We start from the raw sequence: 9,002 nt of genomic DNA, 5'->3' as shown, positions 1-9,002 counted from the left end.
GACAGTGCTTTGAAGTGAGTAGGGGGTGGAACCAAGAGACGGTGCTCGGAGGTGGGTAGGGTCTGGAACCAAGGGATGGTGCTCACAGGTGGGTAAAGGGTGGAACCAAGGGATGGTGCTCAGAGGTGGGTAGGGGGTGGAACCAAGGGATGGTGCTTAGAGGTGGGTAAGGGATGGAACCAAGGGACGGTGCTCAGAGGTCAGTAGGGGGTGGAACCAAGGGATGGTGCTCAGAGGTGGGTAGGATCTGGGACCAAGGGACGGTGCTCAGAGGTGGGTAGAGGGTAGAACCAGGGACAATGCTCAGAAGTGGGTAAAAGATGGAACCAAGGGATGGTGCTCAGAGGTGGGCAGATTGTGGAACCAAGGGATGGTGCTCAAAGGTGGGTAGAGGGTGGAACCAAGGGACAGTGCTCAGGGGTGGGTAGGGGGTAAAGAAAATCTGTGACTCAGAAGGGGGGAGTACCTGCACCTATTATCGAAGAAAAAAAGCCCTAATCAAAGGTATAAAGAAGTGGTTGTCAACTTATGAGCTAAAGGTGGCCTCAAATGCAACCCCTTACATCACCATAGGGCAGGGGCGGACTGACAACTTATGGGACCCCCGGGCAATAGAAGATTATGGGGCCCCTGGGCTTACAGATGGCCACCACGCCAGGAGGCAGTGCAGAGGCGGGGCAGATAAAATCTCAGGATTTTCACATCAAAAGCATGTCGGTTTTAGACATATCAGGGACAGATGTAAAAAAAATACAGATTTTTACATACTGTCCCTGGTTTTATTGAGCCTGGCAACCATGATGGGGCCCCCTAGAGGCATGGGGCCCCCGGGCAGTGCCCGAGAGCCCCAATGGTCAGTCCGCCCCTGCCATAGGGCCACACAAAATCCTCATTATATGAAATGTTTGAGAGCACTGTCAGAAACTGCAGACCTAATAGAGGAAATGAAGGTCATAAAGTGTGGACATGTTACATTTTTGGCTGGGGATATGCTACAGAAGACAATACAAAACTAGGTACATGAGGCTAGTACAGATCAATGCTCTAACCCTAATCAATTTTCCCGCTACAAATACAGAGTTTGGCGGACAGAACATCATATACTAAAGCTACATGCAGAAGGTTTTTTACCTTAAAGCGGGAGTTCACCCAATTCGTTATTTTTTTCTATTTTCCCCTTAGCTTCATGCTCGTTTTTACTAGGGGAATCGGCTATTTGTTTTAAAATATGATCCGTACTTACCCGTTTACGAGATGCATCTTCTCCGTCGCTTCCGGGTATGGGTCTTCGGGAGCGGGCGTTCCTTCTTGATTGACAGTCTTCCGAGAGGCTTCCGACGGTCGCATCCATCGCGTCACTCCTAGCTGAAAGAAGCCGAACGTCGGTGCGGCTCTATACTGCGCCTGCGCACCGAGGTTCGGCTTCTTTCGGAAAATCGTGACGCGATGGATGCGACCGTCGGAAGCCTCTCGGAAGACTGTCAATCAAGAAGGAACGCCCAGTCCCGCAGCCCATACCCGGAAGCGGCGGAGAAGATGCATCTCGTAAACCGGTAAGTACAGATCATATTTTAAAACAAATAGCTGATTCCCCTAGACAAAACGAGCATGAATCTAAGGGGAAAATGTCTCTGCTTTAAGTAAAGGCCTTGTACCTTTAGAGCCACTTTAATTCTTTGTGGAATTAATCTTTATTGCTTCTCAACTCTTTGTATACGTACTTAAAATTTGGAATTGTACTCTTTTTTCATAATTTTTTTTGGTCAAATTTTATTTTTTTAAATCGAATAAAATAAATATATAAGCAAAGTAGAGCCCTGGATCTGATTCCTCTTTAAGTTTGCAAGTGAAATTGTTTCTATTTTTTTTTCTAAGCAGTAAGTAAATTTGCTCAGCATAGTATGCGTAACTTGAACTGCCCATGATTGAAATAGATTTACTTTAAATCACACAACTATTATTTATCCCCAGGCAGTGCAGTCGGGTCTGTCTGTAGGTTTTTGCATGTGTTATTAATTTGCTGTGTTGTTCCCACATACAACCACCCCCGAAGCTCTGAATCACAGCCACACCAGTTTGTTTATTGCACTTCATTCTCATCGCAGTCATCTCCAATTCTTCATTATTTTGGTCGGAAAACTCAATGGACTTCATTTGGAACATTATAACGCTCAATGGTGATTGGACCATTTTTAATAAGGGCAGATAATAAACTTATTTGAGAAAAAAACATTCCTCTGTGTGATCTATGTACATTGCAGGGATTTTAACAAAACGTGTTGCAGATTCCTACCTTTTGTTAGTGTAGCGCATCCCCTGTAGGAGCGGATGATGGATAGGGATCCCCCACCCTGCACAGCCAGGCACACCGAATTTCCACAGGCTCACTTAAAACTAGGCATGTGCATTTCGTTTCGTTCCGAATCGAAATTCTGACACATTTTTCATTATTTGGACATTCGGATGCATACGAATTCCCGAATTGTAATATTAACGAATTTACCGAATCCGAACAAACGTTTTCGAATCGAAAACCCGCGGACGAAATTCGATCGAACATCGAAAACAACTTCTATTCGTATCAAATTCGAAAACAAATTCTATTCTAATCGAATTCGAAAACAATTCGATTCGAATACAAATTCGAATAAAAATTTAAAGCAAATTTGAATCAAAATCTAAAAAAATATAAATCGATTTCTAAAAAAGAATACAATAAAATTGAATATAAAATAATAAAACAATAGAATGAAAATCAAAGAATAGTAAAGAACAGAATGGAATTTAATAGAATGTAATCAAATACAATAGAATATGACCTGGCTTCTTCTATCTATCTTCTATCAATCTTCCATTTTCTGAAATTCGAAATTCATATAGAATGAACTCAAATTCGAATAGAAAAATATTAGAAGAGTAGAATAATATATATATATATATATATATATATATATATATATATATATATATATATATATATATATATATATATATACATATTTTATTCTACTCTATTCTAATATTTTTCTATTGGAATTTGAGTTCATTCTATATGAATTTCGAATTTCAGAAGATGGTTATATATAATATATATATAATATATATATATAATTACATTTATATATATAACCATCTTCTGAAATTCGAAATTCATATAGAATGAACTCAAATTCCAATAGAAAAATATTAGAATAGAGCAGAAAAAAAAAAAAAAAATATATATATATATATATATATATATATATTATATATATATATATATATATATATATATATATATATATATATATATATTATTCTACTCTTCTAATATTTTTCTATTCGAATTTGAGTTCATTCTATATGAATTTCGAATTTCAGAAAATGGAAGATAGATAGAAGATACATAGAAGAAGCCAGGTCATATTCTATTGTATTTGATTACATTCTATTAAATTCCATTCTGTTCTTTACTATTCTTTGATTTTCAATCCATTGTTTTATTATTTTATATTCTATTTTATTGTATTCTTTTTTAGAAATCGATTTATATTTTTTAGATTTTGATTCAAATTTGCTTTAAATTTGTATTCGAATTTGTTTTCTAATCGAATTGTTTTCGAATTAGATTCGAATAGAATTTGTTTTTCGAATCTGATTGAAATATTATCGAATCCGGTCGAAATATTTTCGAATTCGACCGGATTTTTCGAAAATTGGGTCGAAAACTAACGAATTCCGAAAACGAATTTAACACATGTAACGAATCTAACTTAACAAAATTAATTAAATAACAAATTAAAACGAAACAAAACAAATTTTTCCCTTTTGCACATGCCTACTTAAAACAGGAGAACAGTCCAGCAACTTTGCTTTTGAGTTTTATTAGGGGTTAATAAACTTGGAAGGGGATGGGTTAATTATGGGATGCCCACTTGACTGGAACAAACTTCCTCAGGGTCACTTGAACTATATACACTCCCTGTATACATTCTTCTTCCTCCAGAACATCACTTGCTTGCAGAAACAACACAGACCCAGCTGGAACACTGTTGGATGAATCTGGCAAGGCACTCAGCCAGATTAAGCAAAAGCCCTTTACAGGCAGGGACCACGGGCCCCTTTGGTTGTGTGGAGAACAAGTCCAGTGTTCAGCTACATTTCTGTGGCTACTGATCCCAGTACCACCACTTTAGGCACTGCTAGCCTACCTGCCCCTTTCACTAGCCCTCCTAGCTACTTCCAACAGTCCTCCCGGACTGCCACACTCACCAGCCACCTGGCTGTATCCTCTCTGGAGAGCTCCTGTACATGCTCACTGGCTCCTGCTGTCCTCACTCTTGCTCCTGTGCCTCTGGACAGGACTCGTCCAAGAATCTTTCCAGAACCCAAGCCCCAGGCCCAGACTCGGGGGCACCATCAAGGGCCACTGTCAGTTCCTACACCCCAAACATTCTCATCCATGTCTTTATGGACCTTGCGTTGTGCACGGGTCCAAATCATTTGGTGGAGGGGGGATTATGGTGTGGGGTTGTTTCAGGGGTTGGGCTTGGCCCCTTAGTTTCAGTGAAGGGAACTCTTAAGGCGTCAGCATACCAAGACATTTTGGACAATTTCATGCTCCTAACTTTGGGAGAACAGTTTGGGGATTGCCCCTTCCTGTTAGAACATGAATGCGCACCAGTGCACAAAGCAAGGTCCATAAAGACATGAAGGAAGAGTTTAGGGTGGAGGAACTTGACCGGTCTGCACAGTCTCGACCTCAACCCAATAGAACACCTTTAGGATGAATTCGAGCGGAGACTACGAGCCAGGCCTTCTCGTCCAACATCAGTGTCTGACTTTACAAATGCCCTTCTGGTCAAACATTTCCATAGACACACTCCTAAACCTTGTGGACAGCCTTCATAGAAGAGTTGAAGTTGTTCTAGTTGTAAAGGTTGGCCAACTCAATATTGAACCCTACGGACTACGACTGGGATGCCATTAAAGTTCATGTGCGTGTAAAGGCAGGCGTCCAAATACTTTTGGTAATATATAGGTAGATTCAGGTACGTTGGCGTAACTTTGCGGCGGCGTAGCTTAAGGAATTTAAGCTACGCCGCCGTAAGTTAGCGAGGCAAGTACATGATTCACAATGTACTTGCCTGCTATGTTACGGCGGCGTAGCCTAAAGCGGGCGGGCGTAAGGGCGCCAAATTCAAATGTGTTTGAGGGGGGCGTGTTGTATGTTAATGGGGCTTGACCTTACGTTTTTTATGTCTTTTGCAAACTGCGCATGCGCCGGGCGCCTACATTTCCCAGTGTGCATTGCGGCTAAGTATGCCGCACAGGCCTATTGATTTCGACGTGGACGTAAACGACGTAAATCCCGATTCACGGACGACTTACGCAAACGATGTAAACATTTTTAATTTTGACGCGGGAACGGCGGCCATACTTGACATTACTATTCCAATAGGGCCTAGCTCTAACTTTACGCGGCCTATATCTTACGTAAACGGCGTAAAGGTACTGCGTCGGCCGGGCGTACGTTCGTGAATCGGCGTATCAACTCATTTACATATTCTACGCCGACCGCAATGGAAGCGCCACCTAGCGGCCATCCGAAATATTGCAATCTAAGATAGGACGGCGCAAGCCGTCGTATCTTAGATATGTTTAAGCCTATCTCTGTTTGAGCATACACTTAAACATAAGTCGGCGTAGATTCTGAGTTAGGTCGGCTTATCTACTGATAAGCCGGCCTAACTCTTACTGAATCTACCTAATAGTGTATTTCTAATGCTAAGTCCTCTTTAGGGACAACATTTCTGCACTTTTGGAACTGCAGGTCTTGTTGATCTTTAGCTTTCACAATGCAGATGCGAAAGAGCCCTCAGGGTCTGTCATATGTATTGGAGTCTCTGGCCCGGATTCACATAAGAGATACAACGGCGTATCTCCAGATACGCCGTCGTATCTCTGAGTCGTCGTATCTTGATGCCTGATTCAAAGATTTAGATACGCCAGAATTTGTATAAGATACGACCATCTTAACTGCATATTTACGCTGGCCGCTAGGGGCGTGTATGCTGATTTACGCCTAGAAATATGTAAATCAACTAGATACGGCAATTCACGAACGTACGCCCGGCCGTCGCATTACAGATACACCGTTTACGTTAGGCTTTTTCCGGCGTAAAGTTACCCCTGCTATATGAGGCGCAGCCAATGTTAAGTATGGACGTCGGGCCAGGGTAAAATTTTCCGTCGATTACGTCGGTTGCGTAAGTCGTTCGCGAATAGGGCTGTGCGTCATTTACGTTCACGTCGAAAGCATTGGCTTTTTGCGGGTTAATTTGGAGCATGCGCACTGGGATACTTCTATAACCCTCCATCTAGGACCATTGAATGAGAAGAACCTCAGCTCGCTGTATACAATGCTTGATATGTTGTGAATGAGATAAAGAGGGCTGTGCCGTAAACAATATAGCATTGTGTCTAGCAATGTCCTTACTATTTTTTTTTTTTTTTTTTATGTGGCACATTAGGCAGCTTTTCCACTTGTCGGCTCGGGTCCTTTCTGCACCCTGTCTGCTTTCCGAATATTACTGGTGAAGTCACTCAGATTATGAGTCATGTTCCAAAAATGGCTATGCCAGTGAGCACTGGCTTAGCACCAGCAGTGAGTGGGAATAAATTAAAATATGAAGATGAGAGCGAGAGATGGGTATTGGTTCCTATGGCAGCGGTGCATAATGATACCATTGTAAGACTCTGTTTTAAGGCAGCTTATTGCTGTATAGAGCCTCTTAAGGAATAAGCCGTCTGCGAAAAAACAAAAAAAATCAAAGGTTTCTGCATTAAATATTAAATAAATGGCAGACATGATGCCACACTGTAATGCACAAAATAGATTTGTGCAGCTTCAGAGGTACTACAGGTCAAAGCATGTCCACTACGGCTGCTTGTTCTGCTGCATAGCATATATCCCCATCTAGGGATTTTTTCCCCTAAATTTGCATGACACATTTTTGTACACAAGACTCAAGGGCCCGGATTCAGAAAGAATTGCGCTCTATTTGTGGAGGCGCAGGGCAACGATTTTGCCCTGCTCCCCCGCAAATATTTTGCGCTGCCCTCGTTTCGCGGAGCAGTAGCTCCGTAAATTGCGAGGGCGCGCCGGCAAAATTGCCCGGCGTAAGCACGCGCAATGTAAATGATCCCGCCGGGGGCGGGAATCATTTAAATTAGGCGCACTCCCGCGCCGAGCGTAGAGCGCATGTTCTGTCAGGAAACTTTCCCGACGTGCATTGCGGCAAATGACGTCGCAAGGACGTCATTTGCTTCAAAGTGAACGTGAATGGCGTCCAGCGCCATTCACGATTCACTTACGCAAACAACGTAAAATTCGAACGTCGCAACGCGGGAACGCCAGGTATAGTTTAGCATTGGCTGCCCCTGCTATTAGAAGGGGCAGCCTTGCGCTAAACACGCCGTACGGAAACGACGTAACTTGCGTACGCAGCGGGCGCGCAACATTGTGAATCGGCGTAAGTATGCAATTTGCATACTATACGCTGACCACAATGGGAACGCCCCCTAGCGGTCATCGCAAGAATGCAGCCTAAAATCTGCGTGGCATAAGAGCCTTATGCCACGCAGATTTTAGGCTGCAGTCGGCGTAACGAGTTCTCTGAATCAGGAGAACTCGTTACGCCGGCGCAAGTCAGCAATTGCGCTGCGTAACTATGGTTACGCAGGCACAATTGCTTACTGAATCTGGGCCAAGATTTATATGTAAGCTATCATATTATGTGCAGCAAAACTAGAAAACACGCATTCAGTATTGGTTAACCACTTCTATACCGGGCCTATTCTGACACTCCTCTCCTACATGTAAAAATCATTAGCTGGATTCACGTAGGGCGGCGTATGTTTCAGCCGGCGTAGCGTATCGTATTTACGCTACGCCGCCGTAAGTCAGAGAGGCAAGTTCTGTATTCACAAAGCACTTGCCTCCTAAGTTACGGCGGCGTAGCGTAAATGGGCCGGCGTAAGCGCGCCTAATTTAAATGAGGAACAGGGGGGCGTGTTTTATGTTAATGAATCGTGACCCGACGTGATTGACCTTTTTAACAAACGGCGCATGCGCCGTCCGTGGACATATCCCACTGTGCATTGCTCCAAAGTACGCCGCAAGGACTTATTGGTTTCGACGTGAAAGTAAATTACGTCCAGCCCCATTCACGGACGACTTACGCAAACGACGTAAAATGTTCAAAATTCGACGCGGGAACGACGGCCATACTTAACATTGGCTAGGCCAGCTTTTTGGTGGAATAACTTTACGCCTGAAAATGCCTTACGTAAACGGCGTATGTTTACTGCGATGCGCAAGCGTACGTTCGTGAATAGGCGTATCTCGCTGATTTACGCAATCTAGGCGTAAATCAGCGTTTACGCCCCTAGCGGCCGGCGGAACTACACAGCTAAGATACGACGGCGCAGGCAGTCGTATCTTAGCTACATTTAAGTGTATCTCAATTTGAGAATACACTTAAATGTACGACGGCTTCGATTCAGAGTTACGACGGCGTATCTACTGATACGCCGGCTTAACTCTTTCTGAATCTAGCTACATGATTTTTTTGCTAAATTACTCAGAACCCCCAAATATTATTATTATTTTTTAGCAGACACCCTAGGGAATAAAATGGCGGTCGTGGCAAATTTTTATCTCGCACGGTATTTGCGCAACAGTTTTTCAAATGCTTTTTTTGGGGAAAAAAACTGTTTCATGAATTAAAAAATAACAAAACGGTAAAGTTAGCTAAATTTTTTATACAATGTGAAAGATGATGTTACGCCGAGTAAATAGATACCAAACATGTCTCGCTTTAAAATTGCGCACACTCATGGAATGGCGCCAAACTTCGGTACTTAAAAATCTCCATAGGTAACGCTTTAATTTTTTTTACAGGTTACATATCTAGAGTTACAGAGGAGGTCTAGTGCTAGAATTATTGTTGGCGCTCTAA

The sequence above is a fragment of the Rana temporaria genome, chromosome 4 (assembly GCF_905171775.1).
Source record: "Rana temporaria chromosome 4, aRanTem1.1, whole genome shotgun sequence".
Classification (NCBI taxonomy): domain Eukaryota; kingdom Metazoa; phylum Chordata; class Amphibia; order Anura; family Ranidae; genus Rana; species Rana temporaria.
Note: the sequence above shows the minus strand (reverse complement) of the source record.